Below are 14663 nucleotides of genomic sequence, written 5' to 3'. Positions count from 1 at the left end.
GGGCACGCTAGAACCTGCATTCGCCACTCCATCCACATCATGGAGGTGTCGTGTGCATGGATATGGCCCGTCCTCGCCCGCTCCGCTGGCACACTCCTGCCGTCACCCACGTCGGCAAAGGAGGAAGAACGAGAGATCTTCGTCGACGTACCTGTTCGCGGCTACAGCCCGGCTCCAACGCGTGTTGCCGAAGGCGACAACCTCGTCTTCATCCCGACTCCAGGACGCGCCATGGCCACTGCGAGCACAGTCACCACTACCAGAGCAAGTGGCAGCGCCGGTCCAGGGCTTGGTGTGGACGCCGCGGGGACAAGCAGCGCCCCATGGGCGTTCGGCCGCTCCCCTGCTCCTCCCGGCGAGCAGAACATCTTCCTCTTCGGCACTGGTGGGATGCCCGGCACGGGCGTCGTTGGCACCAGCCGCAGCACGGGTCCGCCCGACACCGGCGCGAGCCGCCGTCTCCTCTTCGACGGCTCCATCACCGCCGTCGACCTCGTCCCGGACGGAGCATGGAGCCCGGACTAGTAGAAAAAGGGTCAAATGTCAAGCACATTAGTGGCGGTTTGATTTTGAGCCGGCACTGCCGGCCGCTCTCATTAGTACCGGTTCGTGGCTAACCTTTAGCACCGGTTCGTGCCACGGACCGGTACTAAAGTGAGTGGTGGCGGGATGTTGTCAGTACGGGGCCCCTCCAGCACCTTTAGTACCGGTTCGTGGCACGAACCGGTGCTAAAGGTCGTCGTACATAAACCCTTCGTCCACCCGAGCTCGCTCTGTTCTTCCCCTTTCCCCTCTCCTCTCTGTTCTTCCCCTCTTCCTCTCGAGCTCATCACACATTTTGCCAAAAATTTGTCAAGATTTGAAGGCCCCCATCCATTCAAATGATCACAAAGGTTAGCAACTTTGTCATTTCATCTCTCATTGCTAGATTAGCTCTTGCAATGCTTTGTATAGTGATTAATTTATGAGTTTAGTAATTTGGGAGGAAATATATGTGCTAGTATTTGATTTATATGCAATTTGAGGTCAAAAATAACACTTAGTTTGCATATGTAGGTGTGGTTTACTTAGTGCCTTCTAAATCTCCGTCGTAACCACCGTCGATCGCCCGCACCGTCTCGTCGCCGGCACCACCTTCTGGTGAGCCTCTTGTTCATGAATATTTTACATTACCAAATTGATGTTTGTGTGATTTGGATATATAGTTACTCGTATAATTATCTTACCCGTACGTTGTTTGTTATACATAGTTCCATGGTTTTGATATCCGTCCCCGTCGGCCCTCGTCCTTGTTATGATTCGGATGTAGTATATTCTCTTTTAAAACTAGTTGTTGCATTTTGTGTTTATGACAAATTATTATGCCCATCAAGTTGACATAGATATTTTTATCTAGAAGGTTTGTGAACCGGAAATTCCAACCGACCCTATTGTCGAGAGGTTAAATTTAGTTGAAAGAGAAAACGAGTATTTGAAAGAAAAATTGAAAAGAATTAAGGGGGAGAAGATGGAATTGGAGTTGCATGTTGCCGATGTCGTCGATGATCACAAGATCAAGATGGAGAAAATGCGCTTGAAGATTAGAAAGATTAGAAAATATGCCATTGATAGTGAGGCTTGGTATCATTATGCTGTTGGATCAATTGTTACCTTAGTTGCGATCTTGATCGCATTTGTTGTTGCATTTAAATGCTTTAGTTAGAGAGTTATTTGTTTGTTGCATTTAAGTGTTGTATGAACTTTATGTATGAACTTGTATTAATTTGGTCTTTTCGGTGTTGTGTAATGAAGATGAGCCAACAATGGATGTACGATGACCGATGCTCTCCCGAGTTCATTAATGGCGTGCAAACTTTTCTGCTTGCGGCTGAGGCAAACAAGCGGGCGGATGGTTTTATGCCTTGTCCATGTGCTGTCTGTAAGAATGATCACAATTACTCTACGTCAAGAACCATTCACATCCACATGTTTAAGTCCGGTTTCATGCCCCACTATAATGTTTGGACCAAGCACGGAGAAAGAGGGGTTATGATGGAAGACAATGAAGAAGAAGAGGACAACGACAGCTATCCTGGCCATGGGTTTCCTGAATACGATGATACAACAATGGGGGAAGAAGCTGAGCCGGCAATGCGGGAAGAAGCTGAAGAAGAGGCATCAGATGAGCCCGCTGATGATCTAGGTCGGGCCATTGCCCATGCAAAGAGAAACTGCGCAAGTGATTTGGAGAAGAAGAAGTTGCAGCGCATGTTAGAGGATCACAAGAAATTGTTGTACCCGAATTGCGAAGCTGACAAGAAAAAGTTGGGCACCACACTGGAATTGCTGCGATGGAAGGCAGAGAATGGTGTATCTGACAAGGGATTTGGAAAGTTGCTGGTAATGATAAAGAATATGCTTCCAAAGGACAACGAATTGCCCGAGAGTACGTACGAAGCAAAGAAGGTTGTCTGCCCTCTAGGGTTAGAGGTGCAGAAGATACACGCATGCCCTAATGAGTGCATCCTCTACCGCGGTGAGTACGAGGATTTGAACGCTTGCCCGGTATGCGGTGCATTGCGCTATAAGATCAGCCGCGATGACCCTGGTGATGTCGAAGGCGAGCGCCCCAGGAAGAAGATTCCTGCCAAGGTGATGTGGTATGCTCCTATAATACCATGGTTGAAACGTTTGTTCCAAAACAAAGAGCATGCCAAGGCGATGTGATGGCACAAAGAAGACCGTAAGAAAGACGGAAAGTTGAGAGTACCCGCTGACGGGTCGCAGTGGAGAAAAATCAAGAGAAAGTACAGGAAGGAGTTTGCAGATGACGCAAGGAACGTATGGTTTGGTCTAAGCGCAGATAGCATTAATCCTTTTGGGGAGCAGAGCAGCAACCATAGCACCTGGCCTGTGACTCTATGTTTGTATAACATTCCTCCTTGGTTGTGCATGAAGCAGAAGTTCATTATGATGCCAGTGCTCATCCAAGGCCCTAAGCAACCCGGCAACGACATTGATGTGTACCTAAGGCCATTAGTTAAAGAACTCTTACAGCTGTGGAATGGAACAGGTGTACGTGCGTGGGATGAGCACATGGGGGAAGAATTTGACCTAAAGGCGTTGCTGTTCGTGACCATCAATGATTGGCCTGCTCTCAGTAACCTTTCAGGACAGACAAACAAGGGATACCGTGCATGCACGCACTGTTTGGATGATACCAACAGTATATATTTGGACAATTATAGAAAGATTGTGTACCTGGGACATCGTCGATTTCTTCCGAGCTGGCATCCCGTAAGAAAGAAAGGCAAGCATTTCAAAGGTGAGGCGGATCATCGGACGAAGCCTCACCACCGTACTGGTGTTGATGTACATGATATGGTCAAGGATTTGAAGGTAGTCTTTGGAAAGGGTCCTGGCGGACAACCTGTTCCGAATGACGCTGACGGACGCGCACCCATGTGGAAGAAGAAATCTATATTTTGGGACCTACCCTATTGGAAAGACCTAGAGGTCCGCTCCGCAATCGACGTGATGCACGTGACGAAGAATCTTTGTGTGACCCTGCTTGGCTTCTTGGGCGTGTATGGGAAGAAAAAAGATACACCTGAGGCACGGGAGGACCAGCAACGTATGCATGGAAAAGACGGCATACATCAGGGTCATGCCAGCTAAGCTCTTACCAAAGAAGAGAAGAAAATCTTCTTTGAATGCCTGCTCAGTATTAAGGTACCGTCTGGCTTCTCGTTGAATATAAAGGGAATAATAAACATGGCAGAGAAAAAGTTCCAGAACCTAAAGTCTCATGACTGCCACGTGATTATGACGCAACTGCTTCCGGTTGCATTGAGGGGGCTTCTACCGGATAACGTTCGATTAGTCATTGTGAAGCTATGTGCATTCCTCAATGCAATCTCTGAGAAGGTAATCGATCCAGAAATCATACCAAGGTTAGAGAGTGATTTGGTGCAATGTCTTGTCAGTTTCGAGTTGGTGTTCCCACCATCCTTCTTCAACATCATGACGCACGTCCTAGTTCACCTATGCGAAGAGATTAACATTTTGGGTCCTGTATTTCTACACAATATGTTCCCCTTTGAGAGGTTCATGGGAGTCTTAAAGAAATATGTTCATAACCGTGCTAGGTCAGAAGGAAGCATCTCCAAGGGCCATCACAATGAGGAGGTCATTGAGTTTTGTATTGACTTTATTCCTGACCTTAAGCCGATTGGTGTTCCTGAATCGCGGCATAAGGGCAGACTAGAGGGAAAAGGCACGCTAGGAGGGAATCAACTAATATGTATGGACGGACATTCTATCACTGAAGCACACTACACAGTTCTACAGAATTCCGCCTTGGTGGCTCCGTATATGGACGAACACAAGAATTTTCTACGCTCCAATCACCCGGAGCGGTCTGATGACTGGATTACACGTGAACAAACCAGGAGTTTCGCCAGCTGGTTGCAGACACGTACCATGCATGACGCCTGTATTGAAGATGACCTGTACTCGCTGTCCCAGTTACCATCTTCGAATATAATGACTTTCAAAGGGTACGAGATAAATGGTAATACATTTTACACGATTTCCCAAGATAAGAAGAGCACCAACCAAAACAGTGGTGTCCGCTTTGATGCAGCAACCAAGACGGGAAAGGAAACATATTATGGTTACATAGAGGACATATGGGAACTTGACTATGGACGTGGTTTGAAGGTCCCTTTGTTTCGGCGCAAATGGGTCAATATGACACGAGGCGGGGTAATGGAAGACCCGCAGTACGGAATGACAACAGTGGATCTCAACAATCTTGCGTATGCAGATGAACCATTCGTCATAGCCAATGATGTGGCATAGGTTTTTTATGTGAAGGACATGTCTACCAAGCCGAGAAAAAGAAAAGATAAGGAAGCTAATGCATCATATGATGAGCCAAAGCGCCACATAGTTCTTTCTGGGAAGAGAAACATCGTGGGAGTGGATGACAAGACAGATATGTCAGAAGATTATGAAAAGTTTGATGAAATTGCTCCATTCACAGTGAATATTGACCCGAGCATCTAGTTAAATGATGAAGATATTCCATGGCTACGGCGCAAAGGGACACACGCGAAGAAAAAGTTTCATACCCAAAGATCTGGGATGTGATCGGCTTCACTATCATCACTTTCTTCTGTGTTTCACACCCAGGAGGGAATCTCTGTAATAGTTAGGGTAGTTATGTGTTTTGGCATTTGAAACGCGAAGAAATTTTATGTGCAAACAAATTCTTTCATGCATTTACTGATTTTTTTCAGCTAAATGACCCTGAAATTGAAAAGCATTTCAAATGAACTCAGAAAAGGTTGAAAGTTGGCATGGTATTATAATTTCACCCACATAGCATGTGCAAAAAAAATAGAGAGGGTTACCGCAAAAACTGGATGCACTTCGTGTACAAAATGGACAATCTCTTTCGAAGTATGAGGGTCTCGGACGAAAACTCATCTGTTACAAAGGCATTTCATTCTTTAAATAACCTAAGCATTACCAAATTGAATATAATGATAAAACACACTAATATTAAACATAAGAAAAACGAATCACTAAAAAATCTATTTTCAAAGTTAAGTTATTCACAAACTAGTGATTCACATAAATTTCAAATAATTCAAAATTTAAACTATTCAATTTGAAAACTACCAGCACTAACAGAAAGTTTGTAATTTTTTGTACCTAAAGCAAAAATATTCACAAAGAAACTCTAAATACAGCAAAAAACAACTCAAAAATAAATAAACCAAAAATAAATAAAGCAAAAAAATAAGAAAATAAAAAAGCCCACCTACTGGGCCAGAGCGGCCTGCATACGACTAGAAACCCAACCTGTAGTTGGGCCAGGATGCAGGCCCGCAAGCCCAGTAGGCCCACAGGCAGAGTAGGAGAGGTAGGCCCAGAAGGCCTGCTTTTGAGACGAGCTCAATGCAGTGCCCGCGCCGAGGCTTATAAACTGGTCTTGGCGCTCCTCAACTAGCGAGGTGGACTAAACGGTTGCGCCCCTCGTCTGGCAGCGCACACCCTTTAGTACCGGGTGGTGGCACCAACCGGTACTAAAGGGGGGTCTTTAGTACCGGTTGGTGCCACCACCCGGTACTAAAGGGGGTGCGCTTCCCGCCGCTTCGCCTGGCCAAAACAGACCTTTAGTACCGGTTTGTGGCTCCAACCGGTACTAAAGGGGTGTTCTGTATAAGAAAACACTTCAAAAAATTCAGTTTCTCATCTCTCCCTCTGCTTCTTTCTCCTCTGCCCCGTCGCCGCTGCCCTCGTCGCCGTCCCGGCCGTCCCCGTCCCCGTCGCCGCCCCCCCCCCCCCCCCGGGTCGTCCCCGCCCGGCCCGTCCCCGTCCCCGTCGTCGCCGCCCCGTCCCCATCCCCGTCGTCACCGCCCGTCTCCATCCCCGTCGCAGCCCCCCGTCGCCTCGCCGGTGAGCTCCTGCCCCGGCCGCCATGTCCACACACACACACACACACATTGTTTTTTAGTTTTTTAGTTATAGAAATTTTTCTGTTTTTTAGTTATAGAAATATTAGAAATGTTATAGAAATGTTAGTTATATAGAAATGTTATAAATTTTTCTGTTTTTTAGTTATAGAAATACTAGTTGACCCGTTGCGCCAAATGGCGCAGAGACCTGCTGAAGACATGTCGTCGATGAAAATAGTTTCATGTTGCAAGAACCTTCAACTAAATCATGCTATTTTTTAAACATGTTTATTATGTTGTCAAATAATAGTCTGGGAAAAGGGAAACTTTGCATAATATGAATAGGTTCAGTTTGAAAATATGGGCACTATGATGAGAGAGTAAGTTGGCATGGTTGTATTTTTTTAGCAAGTTTGGAAACATGGTTATCATGATGAGAAACCTGGCCATGCATATTTTTCCTGCAAAAAAAGAGGGAAAAATATGAGAAACCTAAGAATATATGTATACTAAACACCATGTATAAAACCAGTTAAGGAGAGAGGGTTTTGGTGCTCCTAGATGTAGATACGCCTATTATGAAATATGTATTAAAAAACACATTTCAAAAGAGTAGTGTTTCTATCAACTTTGTTTTTGTGTGTTTGAAAAAAAAGTATTCATGTGTCTCTTAGACACATGTATATTTCCAAGCAATCGTATGGCAGCTAGTTCGGCCCATGAATCAAGCGATTTATTTATCCCTTCTTCCTCAACACCTATTCCTTCTTCCTTGACAGCTTCATTCAGTCAAAGACAAAACTCCTCAGTAGTACTTCCATCACCTCAATAATTGGGATAGATATCATTCACTACAATGAAGAACAATAACATTTCTCTATACCTTGAACAATAATAAATCATTTACAGTACATTTGGCCAAGCAAACAATTAGTAGAAGAACAATAACATTTCTCTATTTCTTGAATTCCACATGGGCGTATGGATGGCTTCACTCGTAACAATACATATGCCTTTTGTTTATTTGCCTGACAAAATGTCCATCAGATGAATCAATCAAATAGGAGGAAATGGGGAATATTTCAAACTAAAACAAAGAATTGATCCTAACTACATGAAGTGCAGTAGCTTTAAAGCCTCCAAATTATTTTGCTCTACTCCACCAGGAACGTGCAGGTCTTCAAGAACCAAAAGACGCCACTTGAGCTCTCTTCGGCCTCATAAGCCATGTTGTTGTTTATATCCTTAACCCCAAAAGGTTGTCTTTTAGCATATCTGTTGTTCTCCTGATCCTTATTAGGTGTCGGCTTATCCTGAAGAAAAGGCAATTGATATCCTATTATCATTAAATAAATCCACAGTTAACATGTGGATCGTGGGGAATGGTTAGATGCCATATTGGGGTTCGCAACACGAATAGAAGACCACTAATTTAATGCCACTAATTTACAGAAGGACAAAAATGCCTGAACACCCTTAAGAAAGGCCATGATGATGAGGTGAGAACAAGTAGGCTAGTGATCCATGTGAAACTTAAAATAGAGGCTGCCGACGCCTGGGAGGAGGCCGCGCTGGCCCCTGAACTTTTCCCCCCGTCACGGCCGCTCGGCTGCCACTGCCCCCGCCCCCCCCCCCCACCCGGCGGCGGCACCACCCACGGCCGAGAGACGTGCGCAGGTCCAAATCCTGCGCACCCTGGGGATCATTGGGACGAACCAGAAGATCACCCCCGCCGAGATGTAGGCCTACGACGGCATGTTTGCGATGCCCATCCCGCTCGAGGTGCTCAAGGCCATGGCCGCGTTGGTCGATCGCGAGATCCCATCATGTCTATCCAGCCTGCCGATCGCGCCAGCACATGTCGAGGTCGCTTGCACAACCTAGGCGGCTCCTGCCCGCTCCCCGTCGATCCACTGTCCATGGATCACGGCCTTAAGATTGCTGTATGGAATGTGCGCAGCCTGAATTCGCGGAGCCGGTGCACCGCCATTCGCTCGCTGTTGGACACCACCGCTGCCTCCATTGTATGCTTGCAGGAAACTAAGATGGAGTTGCTTTGTTCGTCTGTTGTTCTTGACACCCTCGGTTCAGAGTTCGATGACTATACATACCTCCCGGCTCATGGCACGCAGGGCGGCATCTTACTGGCTTGGAAGAGCAGGGCCGTGACTATCACGGACCCATTGTTCACCACGAACGCCCACTCGGCCAGAGTGGCCACGGCCTCGGGCATCCCTTGGTGGCTCTCTGTAGTGTATGGACCTCAGGACGACGCGGACAAAATTGCGTTCTTGCTTGAGCTGCGGGAGATTCGTGCGGCCTGTCCTGGGCCATGGATGCTTTGCGGAGACTTCAACCTCATCCTGCGCGACGAGGACAAGAACAACGGCAACTTAAATCGTCGTATGATGGGCAGATTCCGACGCCTCGTCAATGACCTTGCGCTTAAGGCGGTTTACCTCAACGGGCGTCGCTTCACGTGGTCGAACGAGCAGTCCCCTCCCACTCTTGTGCACCTGGATCGTGTGCTCTGCACCTCGGACTGGGAGGATGCTCACGGCGAATGTCACCTTCGCTGCCTTGCGTCGGTCGTCTAGGACCACTCCCCCTGCTGCTGGACTGCTCCCCCATGCCCACGGCGCATAGGCGATTTCATTTTGAGGACTTCTGGTTGAGACTTGATGGGTTCCACGACACGGTGGCTGCGGCTTGGGGCTCGGTCCATTACCCTGACCCCTTCCATCGATTGATGTTGTGCTTCCAGGCCACGGCGCGCAGGCTTACCAGCTGGAGTGCCAAGACGACAGGTAGTATACGCGACAAGTTGGCCATCTCTCGGGAGCTCATATCGCGCTTTGACAAGGCCCAGGAGGATCGCGCTCTCACTCCGGAGGAGGATTGGCTGCGAAAGCGCCTCAAGGTCTCGTACCTTGGCCTCGCTTCGTTGGAGCGCACCATCGCCAGGCAGCGCGCCCGCATCGCCACGCTCAAGGACGGAGACGCTAGCACAGGATTCTTCCACCGGCAATGCTCCTTTCATCGTCAGAAGAATCGGATCTTCAGCCTGGCCGTGGATGGGCACACGCTCACCGACCAGGACGCGATGCCGCAGGCTGCTTTTGAGCACTTTGACAAGATTCTGGGCACGGGCCTCGACCGCGACCTTACGCTCAACTTGGAGGGGCTCATTGAGCCTTGCGATCTGGCGAGCCTGGAAGCTCCCTTCAGCGTGGAGGAGGTGTGGGACGCGATCAAGCGCGTCCCCGCTCGCAAGGCACCGGGGCTTGACGGCTTCACTGCGGAGTTTCTGCGAGCTTGCTGGACCATCATTCGACAGGACCTTATGGATGTCTTCCAGCAGCTGTTCGAGATGCGGGGCCGTGGCTTTGGCAAGCTCAACCAAGCCCTCATGATCCTACTGCCCAAGCGCCCCGACGCCCAGCAGCTACGCAACTACCGCCCGATCTGCTTGATTCATATCGTGGCCAAGATATTCACCAAGGTCCTGTCTCTGCGGCTTGCCCCCAGATTGGATAGCTTGGTCAGTCGCAATCAGAACGCGTTCATCACCGGCCGGAGCCTCCATGATAACTTCATCCTCGTGAGGCATTCTCTCAAGATGTTGCACCAACTCGGGGCTCCACGGATCATGCTCAAGCTCGACCTCACGCGCGCCTTTGACTCCATATCTTGGCCATTCCTCTTTAAGGTCTTGCGCCAATATGGGTTCGGGGACAGATTTCGAGAATGGCTTGCGATCATGCTTTCGACGTCCAGCACCCGTGTCATGATGAACGGCGAGCCGGGCCCCCCGATCTGGCACTGCTGTGGCCTGCGACAGGGCGACTCCATGTCCCCCCCCCCCCCCCAGCTGTTTGTTCTCGCTGTGGACACGCTTGGGCGGCTGATGCGACGCGCTCTCGATGCTGGCCTACTGCAGCAGTTGCATCCCCGACGCCCGATCCCGGCGATCTCCCTCTATGCTGACGATGTGATGCTATTCTGTCATGCCACGCCGGAGGACGTTGCTGCCATCAAAGGTATCTTGACCCTGTTCGGCAAAGCGAGCGGGCTGCTCGTTAACTATGCGAAGAGCTCTGCCACCGTCCTGCACGGTGACATGCAGGGACACGAGGTGATCGCCCAGTTGGGTTGCCCGGTGGTGCAGCTTCCCATCACATACCTGGGCATTCCGCTGTCGACGCGACGGCCTTCCGCCGCCCAGTTGCAGCCCCTCGTCGATACGGTGGCTGCCCGGCTTCCTACCTGGAAGGCGTGGCTCATGAACAAAGCCGGGTGTCTTGCCCTTGTCAAATCGGTCCTCAACGCAATACCATTGCACCAGCTGCTCGCGTTCGCTCCCCCAAAGAAGACGCTCAAACAATTGGCGAAGATCCAGCGAGGCTTCTTGTGGGCTGGGCGGGCCGTGGCCAACGGTGGCCACTGCCATGTCAACTGGAGCCGTGTGTGCCGACCTGCAGTGTATGGTGGGCTGGGAGTCCGAGACCTGGAGCGCGCTGGCCTCGCGCTACGCTTGCGATGGCTGTGGTTTTCCCGCGTCGATCCGGACCGTGCTTGGCAAGGTCTCGATCTGCAGTTCTCACACGAGGAGCGCGCGCTCTTCTTCGCCTCCACTACCATGATCATTGGAAATGGCTCGACGGCGCTTTTTGGGAAGATCGCTGGATTGGCGGGCAGTCTGTCGGTGAGATAGCTCCCCTACTCTACCAATGCATTCCCAAACGTCGACGCAAGGCCAGGACGGTGGCAGAAGGGCTGGCGGGTAACTCTTGGGCACATGATATACAAGGGGTCCTGGGTCTGCACGAGATCGGACAATACCTGCTGCTGTGGCAGGCTGTGTGCCACACCATCCTGTCAAACGAGCCGGATCGCCTGCTCTGGAGGTGGACCACCAATGGCATCTACTCGGCGCGCTCGTGCTATGCGGCCAGTTTTCAGGGATCCACACGGTGCCATTCTTGGAAGCTGGTATGGAAGAGCTGGGCGCCTCCACGGGTAAAGTTTTTCCATTGGCTCACCGCCCAGGATCGCTGCTGGACTGCAGAAAGGCTTGCGCGGCGTGGCTTGCAGCATCACCCTCGATGCCTCCTTTGCGACCAGGCCTTGGAAACTATCCAGCACCTGCTGCTGACCTGCCCCTTTGCACGTCAGACCTGGCACATTGTCCTTGATTGGTTGCATATTCCGGTCCAAATCCCCGATCAGGAGCACGCGGTCACGGAGTGGTGGCTGAGCGCGAAAGAGCTCGCGCTGCCGGCGCATCGGAAGGCCCTCAAATCCATCGCGCTTCTTGTGCCCTGGATGCTATGGAAGCACAGGAACGCGTGTGTCTTCGACAACGCCGCGCCATCCATCGAATCTCTAGTGGATAGGATCAAGGACGAGGCCCGGTGTTGGGCTAAAGCAGGAGCCCAGGGACTTCGGGTTGTTCTGCCCACAACCTGGGATGTCCACTGATTTTGTGCTTTTCTATGTACTGCTCACCTCCTAGGAGGATTGTTCTACCTTTTCCATGAAATGAAATGCAAAGGTCCTTTGCGTTTTCTCGAAGAAAAAAAATTGCCATAATGGTGTTGCTTGGAAAAATCACAGTACAATCCCGAATGGAATAAGTGCCACATGTTGATGCCATTAAATAAAACACCCTTAAGAAACACAATCAACTAAACCTTGAACACAAGTAGGCCTAGAGCAAGAAAACAATACATCATATTACTAAGCAAAAGCAAATAGAAATATCAAATTGAGAGGCAGAACTATTTGAAAACAAAAATGTAGGCCAAGTACAGACAACTAACATAAAATGAATAATAATACGCCTTGAAGCTTGAAAATAATGCATACTAAAAGCAAGTTTCCTAAGCGCTAATACACCCTGCAATTTGTGTATACATGCCTGAATAAGAAATTTGAATTGATCAAACCAAATCTGTTATAACACAGACGAATTAGAACTCTGAAAGTTGCATATACTGGAGTAAAGTTTGCTAAGCGACATAACACCCTACAATATCTGCGGTAAAATTACTTAGAAAGGCATCATGGACCCTGCAGTATAACCTGCATTACCATAGTTGTAGCTGCATCAACATGGACGCATCAGTTACTAAAAGGAACCTTTGCAAAATGGAAAATGAGCTTTTATTGCGCCTTGCTTCTTAGTGGGATGTGCATACCAACCATATCAATATGGAAAATTACCCCACTTCACGATAGTGCCAAATCAAGCTATAGCCTAAAATACCCCGTGAAAAACTTTTAGAGAAATTAGAAAACAAATTGTAGGTTGGGAAGATGAGGAAAGAAGGAAGAAAGAAACAAAGAAGCTCACATGTTCCCATCTCCTCGGCACATTGGGAGTTGTCCTTGAGCTATCCTCCTCTCCTGGCAGCTGCCAAGGTGGGGGGCTAGGGGCTCGACCAGGAGGGGTTCCCCACCAACGAGGAGCGAAGATGAGGTACAATAAATATCAGCTATTCAGAAAGGGTATCAGCAAAAGCTCCATCCATGGTAGAACATTCAACAAGGCAGACCCGGAAAGCTCCATCCATGGAGGCACATTACGTGAGGCCATCAACTAAGCAGAACTAAAAAATCATGATAGATAGGCAAACTCCAGTACCATTCTTAATCATGTCTAAATTGCAGTACTCATAATAGACACCTGTTGAGAAGAAAAGGAACATATCTAATTTATACGGACTCCCCTAGTTCTGTTGGAAATGGATGTACGCAATTTAGATGAAACAGAGCATACAAAAAATAAGGACAAACTGATGCTTCTAAGGACAGGAGGTAGTAAACTTAAGGATATCTGTAAGCAGGTGCAATTGGTAATATGAAGCAATAAACAACAATTTCATTAACAATTAGGATAAAATCGCTGGTGTTTTTCGATATAGACTGATGCCTTCCCTGTACACATGGCTACTCAGTTGCCATCACATTATGGACATTCACTGTATTTTTGCCGACTCGAAACCGTCACTTAGAAAAAAACGTTTTTATATCAGCACATTAGTATGCTGATATATCGATGCTGTTTTTATGGACATACATGGTACACATGGAATCCCTGATGGTGTTTCTATATCAGCACCATTTGGAATAAAGGAGTGTATGCCAACACAAAGACCTTCATATTCGTCGAAGCTCGAGTTTCAAGGATTTTGGAGAGTGATTCACGTTACATTTATTTACAGACAATTGATGAGCTGCAGGTGAGATTCTCAACTCAAAAAAGGTCTGAAACACTGATTCAGGAAGGAGAGAAATAATACCCTTGTTTTGGGAAGGGAAGAAGTATGATGTGAAATTTACATACGTATGAATTGAGCCTGGTTGTGTAGTAAGAGAAAGCAGTTTTTAAAGAAAAGACTGAACTACTTACGTAGTGGCTTTTCTATGTGCCCATATAGGAAGTATTAGACCACCCAAAAGGTCGATCTCTTGTGATCTTCCAGCTCTCATGGCCGCCGTCTCTCCGGCAGATGTGTCCATCTGCAAGTTTACCTTGAAAACCCAGTATTAGAACCATTGGTGCAAAGTACTCCCTCCGTCCCAAAATAAGTGATTCAACTTTGTACTAACTTTGTACTAAAGCTAGTACAAAGTTGAGTCACTTATTTTGGGACGGAGGGAGTAACTATGAAAGAAAAGGTAAAGAGTTTACATATTCTGCAAGTGGCTTCCAGTATTCTGTAAGTGATGGTGTGTGGACTCGGTCAGGATCAGTCAAAGCAGTCAGCAGTTTCAATTCGAATAAGATGTGGGTTTCCAAAAATTGAACAGACAAAAAATGTGACCAAGGACACATACAGGGAATTGGATGATTAATTTTTATGAATACTATGTAGGCCAGTCCACTAATGAGGTAGTAACTTGCAGAAAAACTGTACAAAATCCCTTTCCGAATAGAGTGTCCCCACTCAGACTCTTTTAACATTTGTATATAGAAGTAAAATTGGGCAGTAATAAGACAAAAAAAAAGGCCTAACTGACGTATTTTTTGCACTTAATGCATTGTTGCTCCTTCAAATAGGATAATAGCGGGAAGTTCTAGCTAAAACATACAGGGTTTAGTTCTGCCCATTTCCACAGTTGGGCAAGTTCTTTGTTTCCCAACCTCCACCTTGGCTTACTGCAACGAAGGAAAACAGAATGTAAAATAATTAGAGAGCAGTAGAGCATGAC

At 47.9% G+C, this 14663-nt stretch overlaps 1 long non-coding RNA gene across 1 annotated transcript; it reads right to left on the bottom strand.

Annotated features, from left to right (window-relative positions):
• Nucleotides 1-7307: 7307 nt before the first annotated feature.
• Nucleotides 7308-13976, bottom strand: LOC141025550 (uncharacterized). The gene is made up of 2 exons (XR_012187269.1): nucleotides 12802-13976; nucleotides 7308-7759 (listed from the first exon to the last, which is right to left on the bottom strand). It is a non-coding gene; the product is annotated as an uncharacterized lncRNA (long non-coding RNA).
• Nucleotides 13977-14663: the final 687 nt, after the last annotated feature.

This window comes from Aegilops tauschii, chromosome 6 (genome assembly GCF_002575655.3).
Source record: "Aegilops tauschii subsp. strangulata cultivar AL8/78 chromosome 6, Aet v6.0, whole genome shotgun sequence".
Taxonomy (NCBI): Eukaryota; Viridiplantae; Streptophyta; class Magnoliopsida; order Poales; family Poaceae; genus Aegilops; species Aegilops tauschii.
The sequence above is the reverse complement of the archived record's forward strand: the minus strand, read 5'-3'. Positions and strand labels throughout refer to the sequence as shown.